The sequence below is a fragment of the Microtus oregoni genome, unplaced genomic scaffold, assembly GCF_018167655.1.
Source record: "Microtus oregoni isolate MIOR12 unplaced genomic scaffold, Mior012 000038F_ref0000394, whole genome shotgun sequence".
Lineage (NCBI taxonomy): Eukaryota > Metazoa > Chordata > Mammalia > Rodentia > Cricetidae > Microtus > Microtus oregoni.
In genome coordinates this window covers 16,454,481-16,473,665 of record NW_024543097.1, presented here as the reverse complement: position 1 = coordinate 16,473,665, position 19,185 = coordinate 16,454,481, and positions in this window count along the sequence as shown.

Below are 19,185 nucleotides of genomic sequence, written 5' to 3'. Positions count from 1 at the left end.
ACTTTTTTTCCTAGGGGAAAAAATATCTGGATATCTGTAAGTTACAAAAAATATATATTTTTCTGCTTTTGGCTGCATTCTGTTTTGTGGACATGATGCTTTTTTTTAACTGAACTTTATATTTTTCTATACTGTCCTCCTTTCCTCCTTCCTCACCTTTTACTCTCTCCTATGATCTCCACACTCCCAATTTACTCAGAAGAGCTTGTCTTTTTATTCTTCCCATATAGATTAGATTCATGTATGTCTCTTAGTGTTCCCTTAGTTGTCTAGGTTCTCTGGGGTTCTGAATTGTAGGCTGTTTTGTCTTTGCTTTATGTCTAAAAGACACTTATGAGTAATAGTGGTGCTTTAGTGCCTCGTCTCAGGGCTTCTTTTTTTATTGATTTTTAATTAGCTCTACATTTTTCTCTGCTCCCCTCCCTGCCTCTTCCCTCCCACTTCATCCCTTCCCTAAGGTCCTCATATTCCCAATTTACCCAGGAGATCTTGTCTTTTTCTACTTCCCATGTAGATTAGATAGATGTAAGTTTCTCTTAATGCTCTCATTGTTGTCTAAGTTCTCTGGAATTGTGGTTTGTAAGCTTGTTTTCTTTGCTTTATGTTTTAAAAGCACCTATGAGTGAGTACATGTGATAATTTTCTTTCTGTGTCTAAGTTACCTCACTTGAAAAAATGTTTTCTAGCTCCATCCATTTGTCTGCAAAATTCAATATGTTGTTTTTTTTTCTACTGTATGGTACTCCATTGTGTAAAAGTACCACATTTTCCTTATCCATTCTTCAGTCGAGAGGCATTTAGCTTGGTTCCAGTTTCTGGCTATGACAAACAATGCTGTTATGAAAATAGTTGAGCACATGTCCTTGTGGCACAATTGAGCATCCCTTGGTTAGATACCCAAATGTGGTATTACTGGGTTCTGAGGAAGGTTGTTTCCTATTTTTCTGACAAATCACCACACTGACTTCCAAAGAGGCTATACCAGCTTGCATTCCCACCAGCAATGCAGGAGTGTTCCCCTTACCCCACAACCTCTCCAGCATAAGTTGTAATCATTGCCTTTGATCTTGGACATTCTTACAGGTGTAAGATGGAATTTCAGAGTTCTTTTGGTTTGCATTTCTCTGATAACTTAGGATGTTGAACATTTCCTTAAGTGTCTTTCACCCATTTTAGATCCCTCTGTTGAGAGTTCTCTGTTTAGGTCTGTACTCCATATTTTATTGGGTTATTTGTTCTTTTGATGACCAATTTCTTGAGTTCTTTTTATATTTTGAAGAACAGACATCTGTCTGATAAGGGGTTAGTGAAGATCTTTTCCCAATCCGTAGCCTGTGTTTTGTCTTGTTTACTGTGTCTTTTGCTTTCTAGAAGATTTTCAGTTTCAAGAGGTCCCGTTTATTGTTTCTGTCAGTGTCTGTGTTGCTAGAGTTATATTTAGGAAGTGGTCTTCTGTGCCAATGTGGTCAAGTGTACTACATCTGTGGGGCTTCTAATGCCATACTAATCTAACCTTGTATTAGATGACCATTTTGCTCCTCAGTGACCTAGCAACAGTTAATTAAAATAGTTAAAATCAGTTTTCCTCACATCTCACTATTCCTGTATGCAAGTTGTGCCTTTACCAATTTCTGTTTTCAAAGATGGTTTTTCTTTCATTTAACATTTCTGTTCAGAATCTGCTCACCAATGATCTCAATGTTGTCTTGAAATTCTCCCCATTCATATTTGTCTCAAATGTAAAATATATGTGAGAGGAGTTAGTGGAATCTTGTTAAAAGTCTAATTGCTTCATGGGTTGCATATTCAGTTTTGACATGTACCAAATATCTATTATAAGTCCTGGTTATTATTTATGATCTGCCATAATCATATTTGTATGTTTAACAAATGAATATATAAACATTTACTGTAAATATGTGTGTGAGAATTTACCTCCTCCCTGCAAACCCATATCTTCACCTAAAAATAAGAGGTACCCAGATTAAAGATATTCAGTTTTAGTTTTAAAAATATTTCACAATAAATTATATTTAATTATTTTTCCAAATTCTGTTTTTTCCATTCCTTTCTATGTGTTAGTGATCTATAGGAAACATGCAGAAATAGTAAAGTCCTCTCTCTTAGAGTTTTTAGTTTATCAGTAGGAAATGAAATATAACAACATATAAATGTTTCCATTTTTAAGTGAGTGAAACTAAAACATATTTAATTCTTCCTAACATGAAGCTAATAAATTTCACTAACAATTCTCTTTAAGTTCGTGTTTATAAAATTTGGAAAATATTCCTATAATATATTCACTCTTGACCTTGATCACCTAAAGTGCCTTGATTTAAAAATGGCTTCCATCTTATCATATTGAAGGCTTGTTCTAAAGCTTATCAAAAATGGAGCAAATAAGCCACATAGTTAAGCCTCAAGAACAGAATGAGATGAAAGAGAGAATCTCAGGTACTGATTAGAAGAAGGGGGGGGGCAGATACCGTGGTCTTTGAAAATGTGAATAAAAAACAATCAGTTACAAATTATTCAGAAAATATGAAGCACTATAAAATGACCAAATGTAGAAAAAATACACGTAGAGGAAAGAGAAGAAATTCAAGTCAAAGTCCCCCAAAATATTTTAAGTAAAGTCATAGAAGAAAAACCAGGCATTGATTGTGCATGTCCTTAATCCCACCACTCAGGAGGCAGGAACAAGATGTTGTAACCTTTCTAGTATCTAACAAAATAGACTTCAAATAAAAACTAATCAGAACTGATAGGAAAGGACATTGTGTACCATTCAATGGAAAAATACACCAAGATGACATTTCAATCTTAACTTCTATGTCCAAACAAAAGGGCATGCACATTTGTAAATGAGGACTACTGAGAACTCAAGAACAATGGCAATGGGTTTCTGATCCTACTGCACGCACTGGCTTTGTGGGAGCCTAGGCAGTTTGGATGCTCAACTTGCTAGACCTGGATGGAGGTGGGGGTTCCTTGGACTTCCCACAGGACAGGGAACCCTGATTGCTTTTCGTGCTGAGGAGGGGAAGGGGACTCAATTGAGGAAGGGGGAGGGAAATGGGAGGCGGTGGCGGGGAAGAGACAGAAAGCTTTAATAAATAAATAAATTAAAAAAAAATAAAAAAAAGTAACACTACTGAAACACTACTATAGCTTATATCATATATTGACTCTCATAAACTGACAGGAGGAGAATTCAATATTCCACTCTCACCAATAGAGAGATCATTCAGGCAAAAGTTATACTGAGAAATGCTGGAGGTATTAGATGTTATAAAACAAATGAACCTTACAGATATCTACAGAACATTTTACCTAAATCAAAAGTATATAGCTTCTTCTCCTCACCTCATGGAACTTCCTCCAAAATTGACTGCATACTAGAACACACAAAATAAGTCTCAACAGATACCAGATATTTAAAATAACTCCCTGCATCTTATCAGATCAACATAGATTAATGCCAATATCTCAAACAACAGAAAAAACAGAAAATTAAAAAACTCATGGAAATTAAACAACTCTCTATTGAATCAAAAAAGCCAAAACAGAAATAAGAAAAGAATTTAATTTTTAAAAAAATTGAATGAAAATGAATATACAACAAATTCAAATATATGGGACACAATGAAAGAGATTCTAATATGTAAATTCATAGTACTAAAAGAAAGAAAGAAAAAGAAAAAAGAAAGAAAAGAAAACTGGAGAGAACTCATACTAACAACTTAACAGGACACTTGAAAACTTAAAACTCTAGAACAAAAAGAAGAAATCACATGAAAAAAAAGTAAAAAAAAAAAGTAGACAGTAAGAAAAAAGAACCCTGTTAACATAGGGCATATTTTAACAATTAAACAATAAGTGTTACCTTATGAAACTAAAATGTTTCTACATAGCAAAGGATTCTATATTCAGACAAAGTTACACCAACTTAATAGGAAGATTTTTTAAAAAAAAATACATGAATCTGATAAAGGGCTAATAAATAAACTGTATAAAAACACAAAATATGGACACCACAAAAACATAAACTCAATTTAAAAATGGGGTACAGATTTAAACAGAGAATACTTCAAACAGGAAACTAAAATGGCTGAGAAATACTTGAGGAAAGTTAACTATCCTAATCATCATGGAAATACAAATCAATACTACAGTGAGATTTCATCTTATGCCATTCAGAATGAGCAAAATCAATAAAACAAATGGCATTTCTTACTATCAAGAATATGGATTAAGAGAAATACTTATCCATATCTGGTGGGAGAGAAAATGTCTGCAGACACTATGGAAAATATTGTGAGAGTACTTCAGAAGATGAAAATAGATCTACCTTAAGATCCATCAATACCACTCTTGGGTATACACCCAAGGACACAACATCCTACTAAAGAAACACTCAGCCACATGCATTACTGTTTTATTTATAATAGCCAGAAATTGTAAACAACCTACGTTTTCATCCATGATTAAATGAATAACAAAAGAGTACATTTACACAATGGAATATTACCCAATTAATAAAAAAGTAACCATGCCATTCACAAGTAAATGAATATAACTAGAAAAATTATCCTGAGTGAGGTAACGCAGAGCAAGAAAGATAAATATGATATGTATTTGCTTATTTGTGGGTGTCAGCTGTTGAATCAATGATAAGCACACTGTAATCTGCAGAAACAAATATTAGATATGTATTAAGGAACTTGGTGGAGGGGCTAGGTCTCCAAAGGAAGAGAAAGATATTATATTGTTTTGGATGAAGGTGGGCACTGGAAGAGAAGGATTAAACTGGGAGAGGGAGGGAAGAGGAAAGTTGTGGAGTTAACACAGGTAGGGACATCTAAAATTAAGCACCGTTTTTGTGGGGTTATTTGGAAACAGTAGAGTATAAACTTTCTAAAATGTATACATATATGAAGGTGATCTAAATGAAATTATCAAATGTCAAGAGAGACAATTCCAAATGGTTGCCAAATGATTCCAGTACTGGAAATGGGTTACATCTAATTGAGCTGTTGACTCAATGGATCCTATTGGAATCCTTAAACAACCCTAGTTTTCCCACAGATACAGATTGCTCTCTCCAAACCCACAGCAATATATTATTTATGAATAGCGTAAACACTTCATTAACTACAAAGTTCCCTTTAAAACAGTGTCCTACTTAATGGAAGATATTGTGCATGCTACCAAAATAGAAAGATCAGTGCCTTACTCAGTAATTATCATAGAAGATTCTTCCCGAATAGAAAAGAAAATTTGGAGAGACTAACAGCCAGAAAATGTGCCAAGGGTGAGAGACCTTGGCCCAACTAGGCATCAATGAGATGTCTGCATCAAATCCCTCCTTTCAGCAATCAGGGACTTCTGTAGAAGAGGAAGCAGGAAAAGTGTAAGATCCAGAGGGAATGGATAACACCAAGGACTATATGAACTCACAGTGAGTGAGGCAGCATTCATATGGCCCGCACTATTGTCTAATGGATGGGGTCCTAGAACTGGAAGGAGAAGTGGACGCATGGCTCTGCCCCTCGTACAGAAACTCTATCTAATTGATCACAGCTTGCAAATGAACATTTTTTTTTCTACAAGTGGGTCTTACTGGAGAAACAAAGAGACTCCCCATGCCCAGAAGCAGAAAACAAACTCCATGGCCCCTATGGATTTTCTTTGTCTCATACATTGTGTCAAGGCATTGTTATTTGACCTTACAGGCTTTTAGGATATATTTATTACATATAATTGTGTTGTCTCTCTTTTCATTCTTTAATAATTGAATTCCTTTGTATGTGAATGTGTGTGTCTCTCTCCAGATGATTGTGTTTCTTGGGGGTTTCTTTAGACTTTTTTATCTTTAGGCCCTTTTCCTGTTTGTTTTGTTCTATTCTGATTAGTTTGTTTTTGTTTTATACTATATTCTATGTTATTATCCTTTATTCTCTTTTTGTATTTTCTAAGGAGAGATAGAAACGAGGTGGATCCAGATGGGAAGGGAGGAAAGGAGAAACTAGAGGTAGGCGTAGAGAAACCATACTTAGAATTTATTGCATAGAAAAATGATTTTAAGTAAAAGAGAAGAAGAAACAAATGAAAAGGGGCAAATATTATACATGATGACAAGAAAAAAGAAAACACTTTGTCCATTAATATCACGAGGGTAGATTCATCACCTTGAAATCCATCAGCAATGAAACTTGAACATCATTTAGATAATTCAAATAAATTCTACATAGCTTTGTAACTAACAGAATATTATTCTAAGGTGACTCACTCAAGTTAGTGATATCATTTTAAATGAGGAGTAAAATTGTCTTGTCTTCTAAAGCTGTTCATTACTCAGTAAATGGAATTGCACCAAGAAAGCAACAGGTTCAGCAGTTTCTACAATACCAATTTGTTAAAAAATACAAATCACCACCTAGGAATAAATCAGAAATACAGGACTCTTTTAGTCTATGTCCTTCTTAAATTCTATATACTTCTGTAATATATATACCCCAACATCTGAACTGATCTCATTTCTACCTTTGGCTGCACCTCTAACATTACACAAGAAAGCAACCTTTAAAAGAGCCAATAATTCTTCCACTAAATAAATATTTAAAGAATATTGATTTAAAACTGACAAATTACTAGTTTCTTAGGAGGCATCGGTTAAAGTATGCAGATGGGTTCCAAATTTAATGCTTGATTTATTGTTCACAAGCTTATAAAAAACAATGGGACTCAACTTCATCATGTGACTGTTTATGAGTCCTCTTAAGCTGAAACAGAAGCAATAAAAATATGTTGAGGTTCATGTATGAAATATTATTTTCTTGTGAGCAATGATATATAAAACATGTGAACAGAATGTTTCTTGGGTTATTATCTCTAGATATGCTTAGGGGATTCAAGCTAAATTTTTTATGATGGTGTTAACACAAGTTTTTTATTAGCTAGATCAAGAGCTCTTGGTAAATAAATAGGCCAGATTTTTTTCTTATTTACAAATTCTTTGAGTGTATCCTGTATATATGTAACGTGTTTTGATCATATCCACTCCCCATTATCTCCTTTGCTGACAAATTTTTGCATCACCTTGCAAAAGCTCGAGTTAGTTTGGAAGAAAGAACGATATTTGATAAAATGTTCCTACTATCTGTGATTTCTGTACAAATCTAGCTTATTTTCTTGACTGACGATTGGTTAAGAAGAGCCCAGTTCATTGTGAGCAGTGCCACCTTTGGTCTGTTAATCTGAGTACCATAAAAAGGTAGGCTGAGAGTCCGGTTTTATCACATGCATTTTCAGTCCCAGTCCAGCTGGCCTTGGTGATCTCCCAATAGATCAGCCCCACCGTCTCAGTGGATGGGTGCCCCCCTTGCGGTCTTGACTTCCTTGTTCATGTTCTCCCTTCTTCTGTTCCCTACTGCATGTACTGACTTTGTGGGAGCCTAGCCGGTTTGGATGCTCACCTTCCTAGACCTGGATGGAGTGGGGAGGACCTTAGACTGCCCACAGGGCAGGAAACCCTGACTGCTCTTTGGACTGGAGAGGGAGGGGGAGGGGAGTGGGGAGTGGGGGCAAGGAAAAGGGAGGCGGGGAGGAGGAGGAAATTTTTAACAAAAAATTAATAATAATATAAATAAAATTAAAAAAGGTAGGCTGAGCAAGCCATTAGTAGCAAGCAACCAAGCAGCATTCTTCCATTGCTGTACATAAGTTCTTGTCTTCAGATTCTGGTTTTGATTTCTTCACTAAATTGGGCAGGGTGTTTTATAGAATAGAAAACTAAGACATCTTCCAAGTTGTCTAATCTTTCTAATCCACTTTTTCTAATTTTATGTCCTCTTTTCTGTTTTTGTTATTCGTATTACCCATTAAATCCAAAATTAGTGCTATTCCAACGTGTGTAGACATGAAGATGTTTACACTTACAAATGGGGAACAAATAGTAATATGTTCTTCCATTTGGACCATGAACTCCTCTACTATGAGTTCTTGGCTAAGTTTATACTCACAAGCATAAATTTTCTCCTGTGGAGTTGGCCTTTCTTCCAGTGACAGAGCAGTTGATCACACCTTCTAACATTCATGTCGCTATTATCCTCATGGATATAACTTCCCAGGGTGGTTATTTCAATAGTTTATATGGGTAACACTTTGGTAAAATTATCAACATATTTTATCCCAGAAGTATGCTTGAAACCTCCAGTTTCACTGCCCCCAAATGTATAAAGAAAGACACTGTCATATCTTAGCAACATTGCATATGCTTTCCCTGAATCCAAAGATCATTGAATGAATTTGTCAGCAATATTTGCATCTATTGTCTGGCTTATGTGTCCTATGAACTCTAGCACTACTCTGCCAGGTAAGTTTGATCTACCCATGTAATAGTGTTGTGGCTATTCTGTGGCTAATTAAAATCCTTGATTGGATTTGAGGTCTATTCCAATGGAGGGATTATATGCCTAGTGGTATAAACCTTATAAAAACTAATGGCTACAGAGGTCATAACTTACATTTAAGTAATTACATTTCTTATAACCACAGACAAAAGATAGTTTCAGACTTGATCAGGCCAGCTTTTCTGTTAAATGAATGAACTTGAATTTAGAGACTCATAGCTATCCAAGACACTGAAAATAAGTAATGCTTCAGGCTCAGCCATAAACAAGACATGGTACTGTTCTCATCTAAAAGTCTCAGGGAACATTTCAGAACATAAAAATAAATCATGTACCTGTATGCTTTATTTGTGTTTCTGATAAAGTAGCTAAGAAGTTACACTAATATACTTACTGCTAATTCATGGATTATTTTTAGTTAAGGGTATCAAAAAGCAATGAAATGAAAAGGAAATGGAAAGTGATGAGTAGAATTAAAATATGATTGTGAAAGAAAGTGTATAGGTTAGAAGTATAACAAATAGAAGAGAAATTGTTATATACCAGATATAGAGTAAAACAGGACAACTGGAGTGTGTAATGATGGTTCATAGTTTAAACATACTGGTCTTATAAAGGACCTGAGGCCAGTTCCCTCTATCCACCTTAGTCAGCTCACACTGACTCCAGTTTCAGTGGATCCACAACCTCTTATGAATCCTTCAGACACATGCACAGACATTTATGTATTACCACACAGAGGCAAACAGATATATACATAACTGAATAACAAATATAATGCTTGAAAATTGAAAGAGAACCAAAACTTACTTTTGAAGAGAGATTCAGGTTAATATATTACAACTGAACTTTAATATACAAAACGACTATAGGGAATTCTGCGGGTAAACTCTACTTTCTCCTAGAATTCTCTGTCCTGATACAACTTTGTTTCTGATGTTAACTGGATTGTTCGTACCACACTCTGGTCTTTGTGACTGAAAAACCAGGGAGGTACATAAGGCATGTCCAGTGTGTTTTCCTCTCTAGTACTGGATCTTTGGTTGGCCATTTTCCCTCTAGATGAAATCAAGTTCAGCAATACATTCCTCATATTCTCCTGTAGCTCTTTTAGGCAGTGACAGGAGTCCCTTACAAACAAGGCTTCCTGCTTTGTACCTACTCTTATCTGGAGAATCTCTCTAGGCCCAGAGGACAGACCTTATCTGAAAACTTTCTCTAAACCTGGAGGCCTGAATTATCTCTAGCATGTCCCTTGACACAGTTTCCTGCTAGAAGCCTTTCTCCTCCTTCATGTATAGTAACTAAGACTTGTACTAAGAGCCTTTCTCTAGTGCCCTACTGCTACATACAAAGCCTTATCATAGGAGGATGCCACTTAATGCAAACTGGGTTTGATCCCAGGTCCCCCAATTCTATATATTTTCTATAATCTGGGATTAAATTGAGTTGATTCACTGAATTCATCTACTGCAGGACTATTTCTATCATGTTCATGGGCCATCCAAACATCTCTATAGTTGCTTCTGCCTCGTTGTTCTCATGAACTGGTGGCCACATAGAGTGTGATAATGGAAGATGTCTCATGTACTTTACAAAGAGTTTCTATGTAATCATGTGTTTTATTGTATACATAGACTGAATTAATTATCATTAGGAAATTTTTCACCAGACTGTGCTGTTCTTAAATATGTCTAAAATAAACTACTTGGAGTCAGACTCTTGCAGTTTAAACGAAACTGCCACAAAAAATAAAGACCAAAACCAACTAATTTTCCTATTCCAGTCCTGCTATAAATGTGATTTTTTTTAAAGGGAATGGGATGCTTTGGGGTTTGAAGCAATACTCTATTTCATATAATTTTGCTGATTATTAATGTGAATTAAATTTACAAACTATATCAACCTGAATACTGTCTTCTGGTTTTTGTGGTTTTATTATAACATACATCCTTAATTAAGTATAAAATGTCTAAGTCACACATTTCTCATTTTAAATAGTTATTGATATATTGATATATTTATTTCTACTCTTTCTATTTAGTTTTTAATAAATATTTCTAACATTTTTAAGTTAGTTATATTAAACTACCCTGTTTTTTACTGATAGAAAAGTATTACTTTCTGAGTTTTCTGCATTATTAATTTGCTTATTTAAATGTTCAAGCTCTTTAAAGTTATTTTTCAGACCTTAAAGCAAAGGCTTAAATTGAAAAATTAGCTATATTATCCTAAATGTACATTATTTTGACATTACCATCTAAATAGCCATCAGTTTGTTAAGGTATTAATATGAAGTATTCATTGTAAAATATTGTTCTATAAGTTTAAAATTTTGAAATATATAATATGTATATTTCTCCAAATTTGACTTAGTCTCCTTTAACAAAAAACAACACACACATGCATATACATAGACATAAACATGCTTATGATACTATGTCTCATTTTTTATTTCATTAACTTATGTATTTGTGTATGTATACATCTGTATGTGGGGATATTTTCATATATAACAAAGCATTTGTATGTATTTGTGGAAGTCAGAGGAAATTTGAAGTAATCAGATCTTTCCTTCCAACCTGTTTGTTTCATGGATGTAAATGAGATAGCCAGGATTGATACCAAACATGTTTTCCTTCTTCATACTCTTATTCACTCCTTGCTATAGACAGAAGTTTCTGTCCTGACCAACCCTACAGTCATTCAGTCACAAATAATCACACAGAGGCTTATGTTAACTATAAACTGTTTGGTCTATTGCTCAGGCTTATTACTAACTCACTCTTACAACTTAACCCATAATTCTTATCTATGTTTAGCAAGTTGGCTTGGTACCTTTTCTCAGTAAAGCATTCTCATCTTGCTTCCTTTGCATCTGGCTTGTGACTGCATCTCTGCCTTTCTTCTTCCCAGAATTCTCCTTGTTGCCCCACCTGTACTTTCTATCTAGCCACTGGCCAATCTTTTATTAAAACAATACAAATAACAGATCTTTACATGTACAATAGCAGTATCCTACAACACCTTCATTTATATTGGAATTCAGACTTCTCATTTTTACTCTGGGATAATCTTTATAAAAATCAGACTTTGGTATTTTATAGCTTTAAATGTCAATGCCCAATCCAAATTTCTTTTCAGAAGGCTTTACTATTTTATTAATACATAATTTTTGCAATAATGGACTTTGCTTTGTTTGATAAAATATAGCAATAAGATAATAATTAATCATGTTAACAAATGTATCATAGATATGTTCCTCAATTGAAAAAAATAAAAGCATCTTAACAATCAGTCAAACAGCTGTCTGAAAAAGATTTAAATTTTTGAACTCACCATACATTAACATAACAATGTTCCACAAAATAAATTTATGCACCTTCATTATTTAAATTGTGTATAATAAGGAACCAATGCTAAACCTTCTTTCTTAAAGTTTTGTGTAGTATCTAGGAAATTTTCTTTTCATTATTATTTTTATACTTACTCTTCAGATAAAATAATTGCTAAAGCAAATGCTAGAGGCACTAATATTAGATTATAAAATGAATCTAAATGAATGAAGAAACAAGCATTTATTCTGAGAAATATCACATAAAAAGAGTGTACTTGGTGATTATAGATAAAGGCTGAAGTTGTAGATAATATGTACAGAAGAAATTGAAATGTATTAAAATGTTTGTGACACAATTGATGAATGAAAATTTCTTTTGATGAATTTTTCATGTGAAAATGAAAAAAAAAGAATACAATTATGTTATCTTTTTAGGTTTCTTAATTTTTTTTCTCTTTCTATTACACCGATGTATGCCTCTCCAGAAATCTGAGACATGTAGAAATAGATTGTATTCATTATCTTTAAAATATATATGTAGAGTCTAAATATTCATTAGGGTAGTTTATATATCATATAAATGTTATATGATGTACATTTGCACATGCCAAACAGGTACATATTTTCCATATATTACATATAGTATAAAAATAATTCCTAAGAATAGGTTAAATATGTTTTCAAAATATCTATATTACAGAGGCTAATATTTAACAATGAAAAATAATATAATTTTCCTTTACCTATACCAATACAGTTTTGTGAAGATTATAGAGTTTGGATTTGCTATGTGGAATGGTTTTTGAAATTTCATAGAGAGACTCTGTGTCTCGAGAAACCGAAAAACAATTGCTTCATAGATAATAATGCCCAACCACATATATACTGATGAGTTATCTTCTAGTGACCCATACCACTGAATTGGGATAGCAACAGAAGTAAATTATCAATAACCACACTGCCAGAAGTTGTGGAAAGGAAAGGAAAGGAAAGAAAGCAGAATTTGAAGCACTGAGAAAACAGTGTTAAAGAACTATGATTCCTAGGAGAAAATACTAAAGAAAACTACAAGATTCTTCATGGACATAATGCCCTGAATTGAATAGAGGGCATAAAAGCAAAGGTTATCTTGGCAGCTGATTTGAGATCATAGACCTTGAGATTGTGGAGGTCAAGATAGCTACTGATAGTAGAGATACATGTTTTATAAGAAAAGGGAGTTACTGAGAACAGAATACCTTCAGCTCAACTTTGACTCCTTGTCCAAAAGAAAGGCATTCGTATTTAAGAAAAAACTTCCAATAATGTAGCTTAAAAATATAATAGATCATTACAAATTTATCAGTTTCCAAAGCTTGAACAAATCAGGGAGTTGCTGAGGACTAACTATTAGGGCAAGCCAGTCTCTGCCAGCTACACAAGGCATTCTCTTTTTGATCAGAAAGCCTCTAGTAAAAGGCTTAATTATGATTAAAATGGAGGATAAAATAATCAAGAGACTAACTGAACTTCCTACTGGTATAATCTGCCAATCTATCAAGGTTATACAAGCAAATACCATAAATAGCACAATGGTCACAATATTTAACATCATGATCTCCCACATGTGCTAAAATATTAGTATTTATTATAAGCAGAATTTTGAGACCTAAAGTATGGTAAAAATTAATTAGCAAAAACATATACTGGGTAAATAGAGATGAGACAATACCTAAAATTAGAAATCATGAAAGCATTTAGTTATGTGAAGAAGTCTAAACTCATTGGAGAGAGAAAGAAATACTTTTTTTTGAAAAAAAAAGAAGCTAACAGAAATTCTAGATATTAGAATTGATAATGGGAAAACCAATAGATGAGAGAGCTGGTCTGAAAAACTCCAAGACTCTTCTTGGTGCATTGCAGTTAAGTTTCCACAAGGAAGACAAATTGCATTGATATACGAGCTTTACTGTCAGTTGTAAGTTTTATTATAAGATGTTTGGCAGAAATTTGAAATGATACTAAGGCATAATAAATAAACTAATCTCATGTCATTTTTATTTAAAAAATATAGGACTGAACAAAATAGATTTGCATGGATATTATTATTGAACTCATCTGGCGATGATGTCCATAGGACTCATAGTGAGAGGTAAGATTGCCACACAACAAAGGACAGTGAGCTTGCATGGATGTCCTTTTACCTCTGCTTTCAGTCCCTCTTATTTAAAACAAATACATGTTTTAAATCATGAATAACTCAGAGTAAAGATCAAGCCATAACAAATGAGTCTTTGTCTCATATTCAAGTCACACCCAAGTACAGTATTCAGGAGAGTAGTACAGGGCTCCTGACATGGGATGTAAAGATTTAGGGTTATTTGAATACACTATTTTTAAAACACAAAATGTTAATTATATTCTTCTCTTACGCACTACTTTCAAAACAAAAATTTATTCTGTTGATTACATTGGCCTGGAATTTGCTATGAAGCCAAAATTTGCAAAGGATTTAGGATATTCCTTCCATCCTTAGCGTCTAGAGTGCTGTGATGAAGGACAGAACTATGACCAAAAAAAATGTCAGGTTTAAATTTGTAAAATGTTAACAAATGACTATTACTAGAAAAAATCTGGAGCAGTAAATGTATTTGAGGTTTAACAAGTGTCTATGTTGCACATATTTATGTTTTAATTATAATATTTTTTGTTATACAATAAGACACACAGGCTGGGTGCTCCTCAAAGTACTGCATTTTTCAAATTTAGTGACATTGTGATCACAAAACAATCTGTATATTTGAAATGGCCATACACTTTAATCTCAATCTCATGATAAATAAGACTGAATATTTTAGGGAATATTTTAAGGTTACTAAGCTATTTTGTATATTGATTATATCATTTAACAGTTTCATTTGTATGTGTGTACAAGCAATGAAATATAAAGGTGGACTTTAAAAGGATGCATTCATTATAATATACTTCACAGTTTATTCCATAGTTAAAAACTGGAGGTACAACATTCATTTCAAAAAGAAAATGGCAATACTGATCGACACTTTCCTTCTTCATCACATTCCTGTCAGGTATCTAAATTTGTGCTATGTCAGTCTCCAAATGCTTGATGCGTGTGAGTGATGGTGTATTAGAGTTTTGTTGCTGTGAAAGGAGCGAGTGACTACAGGGAGTCTCATAAATAAAACATTTAACTGGAGAGTCTTGTTTAGAGTTTCAAAGTTCAGTCCATTATCACCATGATGGGGCATATGGTGGCATGCAGGCAGACATGGTGCTGGCTACATCTTGGCTTGTAGGCAATAAAAAGCCAACTGACAATCTCCGTGGTTTCCTAAACACTAAACCACAAAGTCTACCCACACAGTGGCACACTCTCTTTCCAACAAGGTCATATCCACTTCAAAAAGACACATTTTCTATTCTCATAATCTCTTTATGAGATTATGGGGGTAGATTACATTTATACTACCACATATGGCAAAAGAGGCAGTATTCCCCAGATAACACGTATCCCCAGATGTATAAGAGATAGTTAAAACTAGTTTCACTCTATGTGTTTGAAAACAAATTTTCTTTATGTTTTTCTTTGGGTTCTCCTTCTTATTTAGCTTCTCTAGGATCACTAATTATAGGCTCAATGTCCTTTATTTATGGCTAGAAACCAAATATGAGTGAGTACATCCCATGTTCATCTTTTTGGGTCTGGCTTACCTCACTCAGGATAGTGTTTTCTATTTCCATCCATTTGCATGCAAAATTCAAGAAGTCCTTGTTTTTTACTGCTGAGTAGTACTCTAATATGTATATATTCCATACTTTCTTCATCCATTCTTCCATTGAAGGGCATCTAGGTTGTTTCCAGGTTCTGGCTATTAGAAACAATGCTGCTATGAACTTAGTTGAGCATATACTTTTGTTTTATGATAGGGCATCTCTTGGGTATATTCCCAAGAGTGGTATTGCTGGGTCCAAAGGTAGGCTGATCCCAAATTTCCTGAGAAACCGCCACACTGCTTTCCAAAGTGGTTGCAAAGTTTGCATTCCCACCAGCAATGGATGAGTGTACCCCTTTCTCCACATCCTCTCCAGCAAAGGCTACATCCTCCTGAATATTAACCTTCATCAGGCGATGAAAGGAGACAGAGACAGAGACCCACATTGGAGCACCGGACAGAAATCTCAAGGTCCAAATCAGGAGGAGAAGGAGAGAGAGCACGAGCAAGGAACTCAGGACAGCGAAGGGTGCACCCACACACTGAGACAATGGGGATGTTCTATCGGAATTCACCAAGGCCAGCTGGCCTGGGTCTGAAAAAGCATGGGATAAAACCGGACTCGCTGAACATAGGGGACAATGAGGACTACTGAGAACTCAAGAACAATGGCAATGGGTTTTTGATCCTACTGCACATACTGGCTTTGTGGGAGCCTAGGCAGTTTGGATGCTCACCTTACTAGACCTGGATGGAGGTGCGTGGTCCTTGGACTTCCCACAGGTCAGAGAACCCTGATTGCTCTTTGGGCTGACAAGGGAGGGGACATGATTGGGGGATGGGGAGGGAAATGGGAGTCGGTGGCAGGGAAGAGACAGAAATCTTTAATAAATAAATAAATATATTGATTAATTAATTTAAAAAAGAAAACAAATTTACTAAATCTTCTTTCCATTTTAAAGTGCTTTCTTTATTCCAAAAGCTAAGCTTTACTTAATATAAAGAATGTCTTTATCATAAGTGATTTTATGATATTGTTATTTTTCACAGCTTTTAAAATGTCATACAAAGTAATGGTTTTAATTACAGTATTTTCATACACACTTGTTTTGTACAGTCCTTCTTCACTATTCTCCCTATTTATCTCCTCTGAAGATCCTCTTGCAGTCTACCCTCTTTCCATAGCTCTTTTACAATTTCATATCACATGTATCCTATTAATGTCTGTTTTTCTTCAACTACTTTGGTTGTTATTTTTGTTTTACATTCACTACATACAAAATCATGTGCATGTTTACATTAAAACCATATAAAATGTATAAAATTTTGAATTCATGTGTGTTAGAATGTATATAGTATTTGTCTTTTTAAGTCTGGATTACTTTAATTAAGTCTTTTATATCATATTAATTTTCCTACAAATGCTATGCTTTCATTATCATGGGTCAATAACATTTTATTTTTATCTGCACCAAATCATATTTTCTTTATGTATATATACAGGCTGATTATATTTTCTAGCTATTGCAAGTGGTACAGCAATAAAAATGAATGTGAAAATATTTTCGTGACTAAAGACAAATACCTTTTGTTATATGCACTAGAGTGGCATAAATAGGTTATTTAGAGGTTGTACTTTTAGATTTTGGAGAAATATCTATATAAAATTCCAGAGTAAGGGCATCATTTTTCACTAACCCCAGCATTAAACATGGGTTCTTGATTCCCTATCTCCTGATAGCATTGGTATAGTTTGTTTTCCTTATGTTATTTCTTCTGAAACTGGGGAGATGGAATTTCATATTAGTTTTATTTGTGTATCTGATGAATAATGATTTTGAACACTATAAAAATTTGCAATGGTTTGTGTTTCATATATGGAAAACTTTCTATTTTGTTGATTAGCTCATCTATTAATTAGAAAATTTGTTTTGGAGTATTTTGATTTTTTACAAAACTTTATTTTAGATATTCATCTTCTATAAAATTTATATCAAGGTACTGATAGTTTCTTTGAATATATAAAGCCCCTTTAAGCATTATAGATTGTTTTATCACTTATTAAATATATAATGTTGTTATATCATGAGAAATTATAGTCTTAAACCTATATATTAGGAATTATTATATCACATGAATCTAGTTTTACTTTATATGTGCAGTAAACAATTGCTATTTTTCTCTTACACAGCCAACTCTACTTTCTAAAATAAAAATGTATTTCTTGAAATTTTCGTTTTTTTCTCCATTAACATATTGAAAGATTTGACAATCACATAAATGTGTGATCTGTATTTGATTATGCTCTACTACCGTGTTTTATTTTACTCCCTTTGTTCAGTCTAGGTCTCCTTTAAAAAATTCTCTTGCTTTGCAGCTTTTGTTGTGTTTAGTGTTGTATAGGATTTAACTAGCGATGCCTGTTATTCTGAGTTTGGAACTAACCACCATATGCCAGATGCTAACCACGGGGTTTTGTGCCCCACCTTTCCCTAGAATCTGTTAGTTTCCAATAGATCAATGTTGAGTGATAAGGTCTAGTAAGCTGATTCTCCCTCCATAGCTGATGGATAGGAAATGTCTCTGAACCCATAATTTGTAGGGATGGTTTCTGTGAAATCAAGTCTTTTTGTTTTCCTATTATATGTGATACCATTTATGAATGCTTGGGAATGAGCCTTATACTGCTCAAATCCATTTCAGAAAGTTCTTTCTGATGCTTATATCTTGAAGTGTTTTTCTAGAAGCAGTTTCAGTATTTCAAGTTTTAATTTATTTCTTTTATATTTACTATTTTGCTTTACTTATGTGCATGTGTGTTTGTCTACATGGAAGCATGAGCACATGAACACAGTAGCCCATTGAGGCCAGAAGAAGGCATATTGTTTACTGGGGTGGGAGTTGTAGGAAGTTATGAATCACCCTATGTGGGTGACAGGAACCAAATATTCCCCTGTAAGAATATTGTACTTTTGACTACTGAACTATCACCCTAACTCTATTTCCTCTATTCTTTTAGGGTCTTTAATATATTTAGAATTGATTTTGTTCAGGAAAAACTCTTCTAATTTCCTTTTATATAAGAACACATATCACACTTTCCAAAAACAATTGCAGAGTATGCTTTTGTTTTTGTTTTATTTCCCCTTGTCTTCTTCAGTGTGTATTACTGACATATTTGACAAAACTTTGAGCTCTCTAGTTCTTTTAGTTTATTTTTGAAACATATATCATATATTGATCTAAATTCTGCACCTAATTCATATTTCCTTGCATTTACTTTGCAAAGTAAATATCTTGAAACATTTTTTAAAATCATCAGTAGCTATTGAAAATAAGAATGCATTTGTTTCATAACTAATTTTTTTTATTTTTCTTATGAAATATTTTGAGCAGTACTGTAGTATAGAAATTACCATGGGTAGTGTTTTTTAATATTTTATTGTTCATGTGCCTCAAAACCAAAGATAACATATCTCCCCTGTGTTCTCTACTAACAGGTATTTTTCTGCAATATGAGACATTTTCAGTAATATACTCGTCTAGACTTAAGCAATTATTACCACTACTGCAATTATAAAGTAGTTATAAAATTTCTTATGAAACACATCTTAAATATATCAGCTATAGGGTAGTTCTGATACACATGATTATACAAAGACAGAGTAATAACAGTTCAATTGCCAAGAAATAAATTACAAGGACAAACTTGAAACGTAAG